This window comes from Mustela erminea, chromosome 1, assembly GCF_009829155.1.
Source record: "Mustela erminea isolate mMusErm1 chromosome 1, mMusErm1.Pri, whole genome shotgun sequence".
Classification (NCBI taxonomy): Eukaryota; Metazoa; Chordata; class Mammalia; order Carnivora; family Mustelidae; genus Mustela; species Mustela erminea.
In genome coordinates, this window is record NC_045614.1 from 146,770,627 (window position 1) to 146,788,861 (window position 18,235).

An 18,235-nucleotide genomic window follows, 5' to 3' on the forward strand; every position below is an offset into this window, starting at 1 on the left:
TGTGACCTCGTAGCACTGACCTAATATCCACATTATGACAACTACCAGACTATAACACATTATGCGTCTGTTTTCTCGGATAGCATGGACTTCTTGAGGGTAGGGCCATCTGTTACTCATCTTTCATCTCTAACACCTGGCATCATGCCTGGAACATAGTAGCTGATAAAAGTAAGTAATGTTGAATAAATGAACAAATCTCAGCTCAAATCACTTTCTTAGTATCTCAGTGGAAAACTATCATCCAAAAACATATTTTCAAAATGTAATTTCCCAATGAAGATGCTAAACGTTCTTATGTTTGTATCACAATTTTATGAAAATGATAATTTTGCAGAACTTCTAAAGTTTGTGATAGATGTATTTAAAATCAAATTTTCTGGTTGAAAGACAAAATGGAACAACCCTTTCAGAACTTGGAGAGTTTCTCAAAAATTTTAACATACACTTACCATGTGATACAGAAATGTCACCCCTAGACAGCTATATAAGAGAAATGAAAACTTATTTTCACACAAAACCTGTACACTAATGATTGCAGCAGGCTTCCTCTGATCACCAAAACCGAGAAGCAACCTACATGTCCTCCAAGGGGTGAATAGATAAACAAATTGGGATAATCCATTCAATGGAACTCAGTGATCCCTGTAACAATATGAATGAATCTCAAATGCATTATATTGAATGAAAAAAGCCAGTTCCCAAAGGCTACACATTCTATGATTTCATGTCTATGTATTTTCTATTGCTGTGCCACAAATTACCACAAACTCAGCAGCTTAAAACAACATCCATTTATTAGCTAACACTTCTGTATGTCAACCATTTCAGGGCAGGCTCAGTGGGTTCCCCTGCTTAGGATCCCATGAAGGCAAAATCAAGGTTTTGGTTGGGCTGGGCTCTTACCTAGAGGTGCCAGGGAAGGAGTAACTTCTAAGCTCATTCAGGTTGTCAGCAGAATTCAGTTCCTAATGATTATGGGATCAGGTGCTTGTTTCCCTGCTGCCTCCAGTCAGGGATTGCTCTCAGCTTCTAGGAGCCATGCTCAGGTCCTTTCCATATGGCCCTCTTTATCCGAAAGCCAAAAGGGGGACCTTGAATCTCCTTCCTGCTTCAAATCCCTGATTTCTTTTCTGTTATCGGCTGTCAAAAATTCTCTGCCTCAAACCATGAGAGGCTGTGGACTCTGAGAAACAAACTGAAGGTTTTGAGGGGGGAGGGGTTGGGGGGTTGGGTGATCCTGGTGGTGGGTATTATGGAGGGCACGCATTGCATGAGGACTGGGTGTGGTGCATAAACAATGAATGCTGGAACACTGAAAAGAAATAAAATAAAATGGAATAAAAAAAGCCCGTGTGGTTATGTTAGGCCCACTCATATGAAGCGTAATTATGGTAGTTTTTATGACCAGGGATAAATGTCATCTTAAAATTGTACCTCCTGCAACAACTTCCTGGAAATGGCAAAATTTGGGGGAAAGAGAACAGATCTGTGGTTGCAAAGGGTTAAATGTGGGGGGAGGGGACTGCTACAGCTAGGGCAGGAGAATATTTTTGGAGCGACTGAAAATGTTCTGTACCTTGGTTTTGCTGGTAGCTACCTGAGCTTCTGAATTTCTCAATGCTCTTTGAACTGTTCACCAAAAATAGTGAATTTTACTGTTTGTTCATTTAAAAAATAAATTGGAAAAAAAAGGGCAAATGAAAAGTCTCTTCCTTCTAAGACTGAGCTACCTTAAAAATCATCCTAAGTGAATCTAACCTATGACTTCTATTCTTGGTCAACTTGGAGACTATCTAAAGGACATAATAATCCATAGTAAGGGATTTTTATTATAAAACCTAAACACAAATTGGATAGAGTCAGAGTCCTTTATTCATACACTACTTTTTCATGTTCTCGTATTTTTACTAGGAATGCTTGCTCAACTTTCAAAGTTGCCAGTGAAGTATTTCCTCAACTACTCCATCTGATTGCTCTCTTCTCTGAACCTCAGTAAACACTTGATTTTAATGTCATCGTGTTTTTTGTTGTTGTTGTTGTTGTTTTTTGGGTTTTTTTTTTTTTTAACTTTTATTCATTTAGATAGTCTCTATACTCGACATGGGGCTCAAACTCACAACTCAGAGATCAAGAGTTTCATGCTTTCCTGACTGAGCCAGCCAGGTGCCCCTATCATCAGTTATTTCTTTTAATAGAATGTTTTCTCCTAAATTTTGCTTAATCGTACCTTCTGGGTACCTGAAGTCGTACTGACTACTCTCCCTTTCTAATCTCATGTCCAATCAATATTCAGGTGTTACCCATTCTAACATGAACATTCCTCCCACATTCACTCCTCTCTCTTTTCCTGTCACCATACTCACTCATTGCTTCTTGAACAGAGCCTTCATAAATTCATGTTCACTTTCCATTTTCCATTTACACACATTCTATTTATTAGTTTTGACTTTTTCTGCCACCAATTTAACGTGCCTAAATTATTATTTAAAAATTAATACTCTTCCTCAGAAATTTTAATATCATCCTTTATATGCTTTCCTTATTGAATAAAGTCAAGTCTCTCTAATGCTGACATTTATGAGTCTCCCAAGTCTGGCAGAAGTCTTCCTTTCTAGTTTTTTCCCTTTTGTATATTATATTCAATGAAAAGATTTTACTGAAAATATGCCCCAGTATTTTAACTGTATCCATGCTGTTTTCTCAATCTGGCATAACATTTCTCCTATTAAAATTTGCTACCTTATTTTCAAGGCCCACATGAAATAAAGTTCCTTCTTAGAAGTCCTCCCTAGGGTCTCAGCACTGTCAACTACAAGTGAACCTCTTTGCTTTCAATATCCAGAGCATTTTTCCTTGAATATATTTATAACGCTCCATAGATTATACACTACATTAAATTTTTTGTAGTTGTCTTACTTTTTCTTATTTATCTTGGAGTCCCTAACATTCTTCAGAAATAAAATTAAAGAATTTCTGGATGGATTAATTAAAGCATAAATTTGTAGTAATTGAGTATTGTACAACCAGTATCCCCTGGTATAAGCATAAAGGATAACAAAACAACTTCCAAAGTGGTCTAAAGTGGCAAGAACTGACCAAAAGGAGAGAAGAAGTACTGCCTCTGACTCCCAGAAAATGGTTTAGTCAGAGATTAAGAGTTTATGGCAATCTTTGCTGAATGTTGTGTACCAGCACTTAGACCAGGCATAAGGCATGACATGACTTCTGCCTGGGCAAAGAATAGACACAGGAACCCAGGGCTGGAGAATGTCATGGTCTTTGTCTCCAAATTTGTGTGAAATTGGGTGAAGAACAAACAATGTGGTTTAACATCATCTCAACAGAGGTGAGTCTTAATCTAGAAATATGAGTAAATAGAGATGAAGTATATTTCCATCTAATTGACCTCATCTTTTCCCCTAGACGTTTTTAACCACAGAGAGGCAGAAGCTCTAGTTTTGTGGGAGATGTCTCCAGTAAGAAAAGAAAGGTAAGTTAATTAGCAACCATCAGAACAGGATGTTAAAGTAAATCTTTCTTTTTTAGTTTTAGCCACACGTGGAAAATAAATATTATGGATGAGGAGGACTCAAAAATGATGGCCTATATCATTTATGCAAGATGTTTAAAAGAAGATGGTTAAGAACCAGTTTTCTAATTCTTACACTAACACTATCCTTGAGGATATTTGTGGACTGAAAAGACCAAGAAAAATGAATATTTCTGGAGAAAGAATCTCTTTGGGGAAAATTACTGAATTTTTCCCTGTCTGTGAAAAAGGGGTCAGGGTAGAAGGGACCACCTGCAGAGAGCTTACAGTGTCTCTTCTCATATCAGGTGGCTTTTGACCTGCACATGGGAGATTAAAAGTCTAAGGACTATGACTGGAAATGTCTGTTTAGCAGGAGAGCAAGGAAAATTGATGACATTGAGAAAAAGCTTCACTTGGCAAAAGCAAAGGCATGAGTTCACCCATGGACCAAATGTGGACCACGTGAAGGAGCCAGACTTGAGACCGCCAGAAAAGGACTTTCCCAAGAGGGATTTCTGGAGTAATGACAGAACCGCATCTGCAAGAATCCCTGTGGTGTGGACCTCCCATACCCTGAGGACTGAAGTTGCAAGCAGCTGCTCAAAGGGAGGCCTCACTGTATGAGATAGTTGCAAACAGAGCATCTCAATGAGGTAGTCTCCAAATAATTCATAAAATCACCCTTGGGAGAATCAGAATTAGGAATCTGGGTTATCCTTCCTAAGAAAAACATCTTTGGATTAAGTCGATATCATCAAATAAGATCTTTACTATGTCTGACTTCTTTCCCTTATCTGTCTGTAAGAAGGATTAAAAACCTCAGCTAGCAAGGGAAGTAGATACAGGGTGGAGGCATCTAGGATAAGGAACAAAGATGGAAGAATCACATTCTTCCTCTCCCTTGCACTGTACCTAAAGCAATACCAAGCTAGAATACCAATACCAAACTTTGATTTTTTGTGAAATTCACATTATTCTTAATGTTACCATGAATGGGAACTGTGAGAACTTGTTTCTACGCAAACTGTAGGATTTATTATCTAAGGATGTCCAGAAAAGTTATAATACTTGCTTGAGATCTCATCCAAGGAGCAGAAAACAAGAGATTTGAGAATAAGGTGAGGATGGTGGGGAGTGGAGATAACAGGTAGAAGGGAGATGGAGTTGTATTCCTGTGCACCCTATGGATTCTCCATTTTTCCTCTATACTGTAGAGGACAACAAGCCAATTAATAAAAGGAATATACAGTGGAAGCAGCCATTTTTACAACTTTAAGTTGTAAATGTCTCTTTCTGTAGACGATGTTTACTGATAATTATATTTCCTTAATAAAGAGTTCAAGGTGGAAAAAAAGTATTGATTACATCAGTTATAGATGGTGAAACCGTAATCCCTGCCTGGAGAAAATTGTGCTCCTTGATGTTTAGGCTACCTAACGGGCAAGTGCAATCTTATAAAATGACCAAAAAAAAATTTTTTTTTAAGATTTTATTTATTTATTTGACAGACAGAGATGACAAGTAGGCAGAGAGGCAGGCAGAGAGAGAGGAGGAAGCAGGTTCCCCGCTGAGCAGAGAGCCTGATGTGGGGCTCCATCCCAAGACCCTGAGATCATGACCTGAGCTGAAGTCAGAGGCTTTAACCCACTGAGCCACCCGGGTGCCCTCCAAAAATTTTTTTTTGAGCTTTTATTCATTTAGGAGAGAGAGAGAGCAGGAGTATGCACAAGTGTGTTTGAGCAGGGGGAGGAGCAGAAGGGAAGGAGAGGAACAGGCAGTTTCTGAGCATGGAGTTCCATGCTGGGCTCAATCTCACGACCCTGAGATCAAGACCTGAGCCAAAATCAAAGGTCAGACATTCAATAGATACTCAACCCACTGAGCCACCCAGGTGCCTCAAAATGACCAAGATTCTTAACTGGAGTCCTCATGATTATTTGAAATAACTATACGCAACTTTTACATTTACCTTTTCAAGCAGAAGCAAGAAGTCTAAAATTTAATGTCACTTTTGTTTCACTTCTGCAACATTTCAGTGATATTTATTTTACCTCTTTTAGGCATCCAGTGCCTTCCTACTTTCTAATATCCAGGCCCCAGAGGATTAAGAAAGAAATTAGCAAACCTTTTTATTTTAACTTTTCCAATTATTACAATAAAGCACTGAAACTCTTTATCTCTGTTACTGAAATTGTATGTTCTCCCTTTAAAAAAAAGAAAAATTGCTTTCAGAAAACAGTTGAAGCAATATCTTGAGGAGAGTCCATGGAAACTTCTTATTGCCCCTAAAACTTAATGGTGTCTATATTGACCCTGAGAGAAAAATTATTTTTGACATTTTATAGTATGTAAAAGCAGAAGTCAGGGAAATAGAAATTCAGACCCCACACTTTGCAATTATCAATTTAACTGGTTTGCAAATGTTAATTTCATATTTTGTGGTAGGGGATCATGATTCATAATTTCTTATCACAGTTCTCAGAACTTCCTTTGCTCCACAGATCTTTATTGAATTATCGTTACATTGCAAGCACTTTGCTGGACATTCATATATGTGTTGTGTAATTAACTGGGTCTGACTCTAAGGAGACTACTGGTAATTAAACAGTATTTATGTTTATATTTTGCCTCCCAGTCTAGTGTAGAACCAGTATTACTCTCTAACACAAACAGTTTCCAATGGACTCTGCCTGATTTGAGGTCAATTTTGAACTTCAAGTTCCTAGTGATTGCTGGTGGCTTCATTCAAGGACAAATACACAGTGACTGCAGGAATTTAGGTCTGGACTGATGTTGACTATCCAAGAAAGAATCCACATGACTTTACCAGTTTTCAAAGATACTATGGAATAAGAAAATTTTACCATATTCTCACCTTGAAAAAATTACAACTGAATCCAGATCTGGATTGTTACCAGTTAGTTATGGGTGAACAGTTAGGGCTGGCATGGTAACAAAAAGAAAACATGCCTTGCTAAATATTCTTTTTTGTACCCAAACACTTTTTGTTATACATATGGCTCCAGTGGGAGTAATTACAATGTGTCCAATGTCACCCTTGAATAAACCTTTTTCTCCTATGCAAGAGCTAGTCTTTATATGTTCCATAAAGCACCTGGCATATTGTGAGCATTTAAGAAGTGTTTAAGGATGCAACAATGGCAACTAAGAATCTAAACTTTGGTTTTCCATGACTATTGTAATCTCAGTGGAACTCTGCTATGACAAAGGAGGAGGAAGCATCACTTTGGTTACTGCAATATTATAGTCTATTATCCCATCTGATCTATTTATTAGGAATCCCTACACTCTATTTTGCTTTAAAAAACACTTGGAACACAATCTAGTTTTGAGGAAAAAAACAAGTTCATCTTATAAAAGCTCCTAAGTATCTATAATTCTCTCCTTAAACCTTATTGAACATGAGGAGATCTGCAAGGGAGGAAAGGATGGTAGGTGGCAAATGACAGGACCGTTAGAATGTAGCTAGTGCATATATAATAAGACTCAGAAAATACAGAAAGTTAAATTTTTCTTTCATTATGAAAATATGCTTTTAAGAAGAGTATTCCAGAAGCCCTGTTGGTAAAATGGCCATCATCAGGCCATACACAGAAAGCAGCAAATACAAAGGACCACCTGATCATTTTTCTTCCATGGGGGTAAAAAGTTTCCATGTTTAACCTGACACAAATAGCTTATGCTCATGAATTCTTAGAACTGGGAGAATATTAGAGATTCTTTAGCTCAAGGCTGGGACCTGGCAGACTTGAGCTATACCCAGCAGTATAAACCCGGCAGTATAGATTCTTTAGTTTAACAACATTGTCATTATTAGATATTAAATGCTGGTCTTAGATGCAGAGGGTCATATTCATTATTTTTAAAGGTCAACACCAGCCAAATGATCAAATGAAAAAAGACCTTAGAACAGGTAAAACAAAGGACGGAGGGAAGAGACTGAGAAAGTAACTCAGAAAGAAAAATAAAATTGTCAAAGAAATGGCTCCAAAGTCAAAGAGAACTCCCATCTCTCCCCTCCACACACACACTTTTAAGAAGATTTCACTTTATCTAAAGAGTAAAGCACATGCTTTTAGATCCAAGGGTACCTGGTTCAAATCTCAGCAGGGGCAGATTTCTCACAAACTAAAAAGGCACTCTCCCTATTAAAGGAACTGACTTAATACAGTTATATGGACCATTATTGTACAGAATGGGGATTCACAAACTATTTTCTAAATGGGCCTTTTTGTGCATGTACAGTAATTCCTATAGAAGCCTTTTACAAATAAAAAAAAAAGAGGAAAAAATGTGGGGGAAATCTAAGAACCCATGATTTGAGCCTTTAATAACTATTGGTGTATTAGAGACAGCCATCTGCAGTAATATAGCAGATCACGGCTTCCTGGAAATGACCTGAAAAAGCATTCGAAGGATAAAAGCTTAATATTTGTGCAGACGTCAGATGCCTTGAAAAGATGAACAAAATACACCTTGAAGTTTGGTCTCAATGTTGGACCTCAAAATGCATGGTTTCCATGGAACTTCATTTAAACAGGAAGTAGCACTCAAACAGTGCCTCAATAAAGACACTATTTTGCTTGAGATTTCCACAAGAAGACTTTGTTGAGTAATTTTTATATGACACGGTAATTTGACTGCTGAAATTCCTCCTTAACAGTGAAACCATGAAAAACATGTGGTAAACATTCTATATAATCCACCTTAAAACAGAGCTCTGAGGAAACTATTAGAAACCTACTTCAACACGTAAATGTATATATGAAGAGATGGGCTTGATTTGGTTTCATATACTTGTGGTAATTTATATCATTCTCCCTGGGAACATCAATGAGGACAGAATCATATTGAATTTTGAAAATACTTTCTTCTTTACCAGTTTTTGTATATACTTCTCTGGAACCTACTAGAGTCTACATAATTCCAAACTTGGGCAGAGATTCCAAAATATGAGGGACCCAACATATAAATAATCCTTTCAAAAGTAAAATTTATTTCCTACAGAATAAATATGAGTACTAGGTCAATATCTCAGATCATACACTTTGGAGAAAGTAATTTATTTGATACCTACAATTCATCTGTAAATTTTATGAACATCTTATCTTTATTATATTAGTTTCAAGTGACAAAAAATGAAATAAAATTTTAAAATTCAAACTGGTATAAAGAACAGACAAAGAATGTTGGCTCTCATCGTTAATAATAAGAACTGGTTTGGGAGCAAAGCTAGATCCTAAAGTCTGAAGGATGACATCAGAAGTCAGCCTATTTCTCTCTGTCTCTCAGGTGGTCTTCCCTTTAGGTTGGCTTTTCTCTCAGGCAAACACTCTTCTCAGTCCCAAAGGAAGTCTTGCCAGCACCTGCTGGACTGCACACATCCTGCCAAATATGTGTCCTATAGAAACAGCTATTCCCCCTTGACATTGCAAATCAAACCCCCTCTTGAAAACTCAAGCCTCAGTTATTGTTCAGTTGAACTGGCCCAGGTTTAAATGATAAAATGTACAGGGATTTCCTTTGATTTTAGCCAGTGGAGATAAAATAAAACCATTTATATTTCTTAAGAGTTTGACCAAAAGAGTGACCAAAGGACAATTCTTTTGTTTTTAATTGTCTTGTGCATAACAATAACTGACTCAGTAAATTCATTGCAGAGTATATCTAGGAATACACACGTGCATACACATACACAGACATATAAACACACATACATACATACTATACAATTTTGGAGACTAAGACTAAGCAATAATGTAGGGTCAGAATCTGGAAACAATTTTAACTGAGTAAAAAGCTACTGAGTACTGCTAAAAAAAATATAATCTTGATCACATTAAAAAAAAAAAAAAAAGTAGAAGCATAGCCGATCCTCAATAAACATGCATAAAGGAATGAAGGAAATCATTGGAAGAAAAATAAGGCAAGTGAGTGGTATTTTGTGGAAGCTGACAGAAGTAACTGCTTCAATAAAGCAATGGAAATTTAACAAAAATACTCTAGGTGTATTAAGAGTGAAAGCAGCTTCTTCCATAGCAAGACGGTGGAGGATGACTTGACTACTTGCATGGCACCCTTGTCGGATCCACAAAGTTTCCCGTTGCTCAAGTTTCTCGCTGTAGGAGAGATACACAATGGGAAAAAAAAAATTACAAGGAAAATTTGATCTTCTTAGTGATACTGACGTGGTGGGCTTTGCTATGAATGTATGCAAAAACCTTTATTCTGATCATATTCTACATGCTTTGAAAGAATAAAGAACCACAGCCGTTGCACAACTGAAACAGCTTCAGGCAGAGATGGAACCAATGGTGAATAGGTTTGATCCAGAAACTACAAGGCAGATGGGGTCAACTAGCAATGGTCAGAGGCTGTTTGACTAACTGATGGACAAACATGATTTTAGGCAGTAATATTTAGATACACTCTACAGGCATGCAAAAGTCCAATATGAATGTGGGAATTACCCTGGAGCAGCAGTATAGCTTTACTTCTTTAGAGTGTTAGTTCCAGCAACAGATAGAAATGTTTTGAATTCACTCTGGGAAAAACTGGCCTCCAAATCTTAATGTGGAATTGGGGTGCCTCCATGGAAGACTTACAGGGTTAAGAGAGACCACAGAAAATAATTCTATGAGCTCTCCATTTCGGTCACTTCAGCAGCAAACATGTCTTGCCCATCTGTCTCACTTTGTTTTCTTCAACCACCCTAAAAGGTGTGATAACATCACTGATCTCTTCCTTAACCAGCAACAGTATGTTAATGTAATATAAATGATCTGTCCACAGATTCTGTGCTACTTGACTACACCCATCATAACAAACAAAGATGTTTGAAAACACCAGCAGGTGCTAAAATATCTAGTTAAAGTTATTCAGTAGGAGTCTTAGACACATAAAGACCCAATTACAGAATTTGTTGAATGATTATCTGTTAACGTTGGGTTTGATGGAGCTCCGAAAAAGCTGAGGAACTGTGAGTCAGTACTTGGGAATCACTTCTTCTTGGTGGGTTGTTTTGAATTTCATTGAAAATGCTCCTCTCTTCATACTTGAGACTTCTTGTCTCATCCACCAATATATCAGCATTAACATGTTGGCAGACAAACTGAATGTGAGGTGGATTATAAATTTGATTATGAATGTGAGATTGGATGTCAAGACTGATTCTAAGTTAGGTCATGTGGTATGGGAAACAAAGCAGTCTCGCCTGAATCAGCAAGTGATTGAAAAGGCCAAAAGCCTTTCATTTAGAAGCCAGATGTTGGCCATGAGTATTGAGAAGAAATAATCAGAGCAGTATGTTAGAGGCTCCTAACTGGTCAACTCAGGACTCTACTGAAGAACTATATGAAGACAAGATGAAAAAACTGTAAAGATGAAATAAAAAAAAAAAAACTTTATATAATGGGTGACATGCATTTTAGAAACAACATATTGAGTATAAATTTTAAGGAACTCGAATAAAATTGGTTGTGTCTCATTTTTTTAAAAAAGTAAAAGTGAGTTTGGGAAGCTAAAAAAAGCCTGGATGAAAGAATCAAATTGGATATTAAATAACATTCTGTTCTATACTATGAGCAACTCTATGCCAACAAATTTGACAATCTGGAAGAAATGGATGCATTCCTAGAAACATATAAACTACCACAACGGAACCAGGAAGAAATAGAAAGCCTGAACAGACCCATAACCAGTAAGGAGATTGAAACAGTCATTAAAAATCTCCAAACAAACAAAAGCCCGGGGCCAGACAGCTTCCCGGGGGAATTCTACCGAACATTTAAAGAAGAAATAATTCCTATTCTCCTGAAATTGTTCCAAAAAATAGAAATGGAAGGAAAATTTCCAAACTCATTTTATGAGGCCAGCATCACCTTGATCCCAAAACCAGACACGGATCCCATCAAAAAAGAGAGCTATAGACCAATATCCTTGATGAACACAGACGCGAAAATTCTCACCAAAATACTAGCCAATAGGATTCAACAGTACATTAAAAGGATTATTCACCACGACCAAGTGGGATTTATTCCAGGGCTGCAAGGTTGGTTCAACATCCACAAATCAGTCAATGTGATACAACACATCAATAAAAGAAAGAACAAGAAACATATGATACTCTCAATAGATGCTGAAAAAGCATTTGACAAAGTACTGCATCCCTTCCTGATCAAAACTCTTCAAAGTGTAGGGAGAGAGGGCACATACCTCAATATCATCAAAGCCATCTATGAAAAACCCACCGCAAATATCATTCTCAATGGAGAAAAACTAAAAGCTTTTCCGCTAAGGTCAGGAACACGGCAGGGATGTCCATTATCACCACTGCTATTCAACATAGTACTAGAAGTCCTAGCCTCAGCAATCAGACAACAAAAGGAAATTAAAGGCATCCAAATCGGCAAAGAAGAAGTCAAATTATCACTCTTTGCAGATGATATGATACTATATGTGGAAAACCCAAAAGACTCCACTCCAAAACTGCTAGAACTTGTACAGGAATTCAGTAAAGTGTCAGGATATAAAATCAATGCACAGAAATCAGTTGCATTTCTCTACACCAACAACAAGACAGAAGAAAGAGAAATTAAGGAGTCAATCCCATTTACAATTGCACCCCAAACCATAAGATACCTAGGAATAAACCTAACCAAAGAGGCACAGAATCTATACTCAGAAAACTATAAAGACTCATGAAAGAAATTGAGGAAGACACAAAGAAATGGAAAAATGTTCCAAGCTCCTGGATTGGAAGAATAAATATTGTGAAAATGTCTATGCTACCTAAAACAATCTACACATTTAACACAATTCCTATCAAAGTACCATCCATCTTTTTCAAAGAAATGGAACAAATAATTCTAAAATTTATATGGAACCAGAAAAGACCTCGAATAGCCAAAGGGATATTGAAAAAGAAAGCCAAAGTTGGTGGCATCACAATTCCGGACTTCAAGCTCTATTACAAAGCTGTCATCATCAAGACAGCATGGTACTGGCACAAAAACAGACGCATAGATCAATAGAACAGAATAGAGAGCCCAGAAATAGACCCTCAACTCTATGGTCAACTAATCTTCGACAAAGCAGGAAAGAATGTCCAATGGAAAAAAGACAGCCTCTTCAATAAATGGTGTTGGGAAAATTGGACAGCCACATGCAGAAAAATGAATGGACCATTTCCTTACACCACACACGAAAATACACGCAAAATGGATGAAGGACCTCAATGTGAGAAAGGAATCCATCAAAATCCTTGAGAAGAACACAGGCAGCAACCTCTTTGACCTCAGCCACAGCAACATCTTCCTAGGAACATCGCCAAAGGCAAGGGAAGCAAGGGCAAAAATGAACTATTGGGATTTCATCAAGATCAAAAGCTTTTGCACAGCAAAGAAAACAGTTAACAAAATCAAAAGACAACTGACAGAATGGGAGAAGATATTTGCAAACAACATATCAGATAAAGGACTAGTGTCCAAAATCTATAAAGAACTTAGCAAACTCAACACCCAAAGAACAAATAATCCAATCAAGAAATGGGCAGAGGACATGAACAGACATTTCTGCAAAGAAGACATCCAGATGGCCAACAGACACATGAAAAAGTGCTCCATATCACTCGGCATCAGGGAAATACAAATCAAAACCACAATGAGATATCACCTCACACCAGTCAGAATGGCTAAAATCAACAAGTCAGGAAATGACAGATGCTGGCGAGGATGCGGAGAAAGGGGAACCCTCCTACACTGTTGGTGGGAATGCAAGCTGGTGCAACCAGCTTGTTTTCTCTGGAAAACAGCATGGAGGTTCCTCAAAATGTTGAAAATAGAACTATCCTATGACCCAGCAATTGCACTACTGGGTATTTACCCTAAAGATACAAACGTAGTGATCCAAAGGGGCACGTGCACCCGAATGTTTATAGCAGCAATGTCCACAACAGCCAAACTATGGAAAGAACCTAGATGTCCATCAACAGATGAATGGATAAAGAAGATGTGGTATATATACACAATGGAATACTATGCAGCCATCAAAAGAAATGAAATCTTGCCATTTGCGACAACATGGATGGAACTAGAGCGTATCATGCTTAGCGAAATAAGTCAAGCAGAGAAAGACAACTATTATATGATCTCCCTGATATGAGGAAGTGGTGATGCAACATGGGGGCTTAAGTGGGTAGGAGAAGAATCAATGAAACAAGATGGGATTGGGAGGGAGACAAACCATAAGTGACTCTTAATCTCACAGAACAAACTGAGAGTTGCTGGGGGAAGGGGGGTTGGGAGAAGGAGGGTGGGGTTATGGACATTGGGGAGGGTATGTGCTTTGGTGAGTGCTGTGAAGTGTGTAAACCTGGCGATTCACAGACCTGTACCCCTGGGAATAAAAATATATGTTTATAAAAAATAAAAAATTTATAAATAAATAAATAACATTCTGTCCTGATTAACATTTAGGTATGATTTGAAAATTTTAGATCGGTAAAATAATTCATGCATCAATTTAGCAATTGAAACAATTACTGAGCATCATAATATGCACTTGGGATATAAAATGAAATTAGAGATCTGCTTATCAGGGTATCCCTATGGACAACAAGAGGGAAGGTGGCATTAAAAGAACAGGAAAAACTCAAAGAGGGTTTGTTAGACTTGAGAGGCTAAATTCAAGGAACACCAAAGGCTGAGAGAGGGATCGGGAATAACTTAAGTAAAATTAAACAACTGACTCTAAAAGAGAGCTGATCGTGTTCCTTTTACAATAAGAAAATAATAGAATGTGCATATACATTCTGTTGAATAGGGGTTGAGCATGACATTGAGCAGACAGATGTGGACAAATGTCTGAGCCATGGGTGATGCAATAAGGTACATAAGTAGGACAATGTTATCCAGAAAGAATCTCAGCATGGTGGGGCAGTTTCTAGACAAACCTCAAATACTGTCCGTGAAGCTCAAGAATTTCTTCCAGATGGTTTTCCTAACATGTCTGCCATTATATTTATTCTTTGACTTATGGGATTAATAATTTATTTAATGAACTCTGTTATTAATTTTTGTAAGACTCACTAAAAGGAGCCATGAGTTCTGGAAAAGTGGTTTTCCAGTAGCCCACAGGATAGCCATGTTTTCTAAAAAGATCTCTGCTTTCATCCAAAGAAGGTGGAGTTTGGTTTGGGGAGAACAATGCTTGAAGAGCTTATAATAAAGTAATATTTAATTTCAGAATTCCATGTCATAATGCGGAACATTTTAGCCATAAAATTGCTCTGAGCCTTCCAAGCCTTAACTGTATGATAGAGATAATGGACCCTTCACAAGGTCACTGGGAAAATTAAATTAGACTATAGATTGTAAACCACAGCACAATGTACATCACTGCATAAATTCATTTTTTAAATTTTGTTTTGACTTGATTTCCTAACTATACCTAAAACATCGCCATGTTTGTCTTAGTTTCCATATTTCATATTTAAATTTTCTTGTAGTCATAAAAAAATCCTGGCAGTGAACTTCTCAAGTGGTTAAAGTCACTTGACCTTTAGCCTCTTGCTTTAAAAATCTCTCAAGAGATATGTTAAATGGCCCAGAAATATATTGCCTGTCATGTCTTATTGCTTAATTAATGGCCAGCTACGATGCCCTGTATGGACTGCCCCGTAGTAATTGTGAACTGATCTTGTACTCAAGGAAATGAATTGACTCCACAACATCAGCACTGTCATAGAGCATTTACTGTATTTAAATTTCTGTAACCCGTGGAATAGACAGAGCACGCAAGGGCTGGTTAACTGAGCACACAAACATCAACTGAGCAGATGAAACGTTCTGTTGCTCACTGCGCTGCACAGGAAATCATACATTATTGGTTTCTGGAAACTGCTTTGTGAATCAAGTAAAAAGCCACCAAGTAAGCATTTTTATTGTAGCCATATTTGTGATAGAACTGGAAGTCACTGAATTCTTTTAATAATAATAAAAAAAAAACCATGGTTTTGAAATCAGTCCACTTGAAGAGAAACAGAACTCTGGAGAGTGGGAAGCAAATATATTATGAAAGTTCATAATTTGAAATAGGTGGTGGAAAGTATATCTCAAAATAAAGGGAAAAACTGGTGATATTTTAAATTTTCTTTCAAGATAGCAATATGACTTGCTGATGAAATGTGACCTAATAATTCTGGACTTTCCTAATGGATACAAGGTATTTATGACTGAATATGAATTTTAATCCTCTCAGCCTTGAATCTACTCCTCTGTAAAGAACTCAGATCACTAGTATTTAAAGATTTGTTAGAGTATCTTCAAAATAACATTTCCAATATGTCTATGAGGCTATGACATTCCAGCTTTAAAGACACTTTAAACGGTCCAGAGGGATCCCTCGTTTTGAAAGCAACAATCCCCTCACCTGGGCTCTAGTCAAGGAAGAGAGGGAAAAAAGGAGAGAAATAATTGGCAAGTTAAGATATGAGAAAAAGGAAGATCAGTGAAAAGGAGGAAAAAAGAGAATCGGGTGAGTAAGCAAACCAGGGTAACTTCAAATTCCTCCGAGATGGGAAAACTGAGGCAAAGCTCTCAGGACCAAGCAGTGCTATATATAGTGCTGCCTATGAATCAAAATGCTCTATTTTCAAAAAAGGGTGACTTTTTCAAAAATATTACACTAATTTTTAATTTCTTCTTAATGGCACTTCTCCCCTTTCCTCACTGCCACATCTACTCACCAGGGTAAACGGGCAGAGCACGCGACCAGGAGCGTTTCAGCCCTGTGGCAGTTACCCAGAGGCAACGAACTGCAGAATACATTTATTTAGGACACCACACATCCCTAGGGCGCGTATTTGTTTTATAGTCTTGGCTTCTCAACCTGACCCCTCTCCAGATTGCCAAAAGTAACAGCATTCAATTTGTAACTCAGTGTTTCACCAACAAGATTTTGTAGACACACAGAAGACAGCAATCTCTGAAACTAAAAGGTGCCTGGATTAATGGGCCTGACATGCAGCCCAGCACTAAACGGCAGAGGACCAATGAAAACAATCACTGTGTCCTGTGTCAGTTCTGTCTCTAGGTAACTTTGCCTTCCTGCCTAACACGTGGATTTTGTATCATCCTTAAGCTGCTATAATATCGAGACATGAAATTTGGAGGATTTGAAATAAATGTAGCTAAATGGAACTTTTGGATGAAGAATCTCTGGTTCGTTCAGATCTGTTAAAGTAATAGGGAAAAGCACAAAGGATCAAGGCAAGAAAGGCCCCAATCTTTGTTCGATAAGTGATAAAACAGCATTACTTGGGGAAAATTGGCCTGACCTTCACCTGCATGATGCTTCCGCTGCCTCAGGATTCTTGCTTTGCTCTGATTAGGTAAAGATTGCCCCTTTCCCTGCAGGAAAAGTCAAAGAACAAAAAGGGGAAAGATTCTTGACTTAACTATAAAAGGTTTATTTTTTTAATCACAGTTGGGCTCATCCAAGCCAGGTTCTAATCTTATTTTTTAGGCTAAAAAAAGAAAGAAAGAAAAAGAAAACGAAAGAAAAGAAAAAGAAAACTGTCCTTTAAAAGAAATTCTTTGGATCATTTTCTTTAAAACCTCTAGTCTAGATCTCAACTCAACATTTCTTGGATGTATTTTTAAAAAAACCACCAACAACAACAACAAAAACTCTTCCTCACTTGAAATGATAGCTTTTTTATTTCTTTTAGACTCTGGCATAAGCTCTGTCAGGAATGGACAGAAGAGGAAAAGACACAAGGCCCCCTCAGCTGGCTGGAACAGCAAGTAAAATGCATCAGTTGGCAAAATCCTGCCACCGTCCCAAAGAAACCTAAAGCGGGTTTCCACCCCCACCCCTCCATGGATGCCCGTGGAGGGCAGAGCTCCATGGAACCATGATATTAAGTTGCAGACTCTGCCTGTTCATATAGACCAGAGCTTTTCTGTGACATTACTGTCAAACAGCCCCCTGTGTGACTAATATTTTTAACAGCATGCTATTTAAAATTTGACAAGGATATAATAATTCATTCTTCAGATAGTCAACATACTATGAGAGTAAGTCATGTCTTCAAAGTATCTTTCAAAGGGGCTATTAAAAGTAGGTTAAATTTTTCCCCCTACAGCATGCAATTTCATTTTGGCTCTACCACTTCAACCACATAAAATTAAATTTTGACTTGAGAGTGACCTACTGAAAATTAGATGGAAAAATAAGGGGAAAGATTGAAATTACTGATTCAAAGGAAACTAACATGTCTGTCTGCAATTTAGCATACAGTTTGCTAAGCCCTCTGAGAATCTTATGTTTCTGGTAGTCGGTATTTTCCTCTTAGGATTCAGATTGTATTTTTAATGGAAATGTTGTAGAACTTAATGGAATGTAATATCTTGTGATATATAGACTTAAGGCAACACAGGAAAAAATTATCCACACATATTTTCTGCCATGACCCTCCTCTTTACTCCCAGCCTTCTTATAATCTATGATCTAGCCACCCAAATCAGCCAGACATTCTCTAAAATAAACTACACTCTTTAAAACTCTTAGAGAGTCTTACCTGCTAGTCCTTCTCCTTTGAAATTCTTTTTTCACCAACAATCAAAAATTATTCTAAATTTTTACAAAAATAAAATGACTTTGAAGTCTCCACTTTTA

At 37.5% G+C, this 18,235-nt stretch overlaps 1 pseudogene; it reads left to right on the forward strand.

The window, feature by feature from the left end:
- Window positions 1-9,626: 9,626 nt before the first annotated feature.
- Window positions 9,627-10,935, forward strand: LOC116591170 (annotated as a pseudogene).
- Window positions 10,936-18,235: the final 7,300 nt, after the last annotated feature.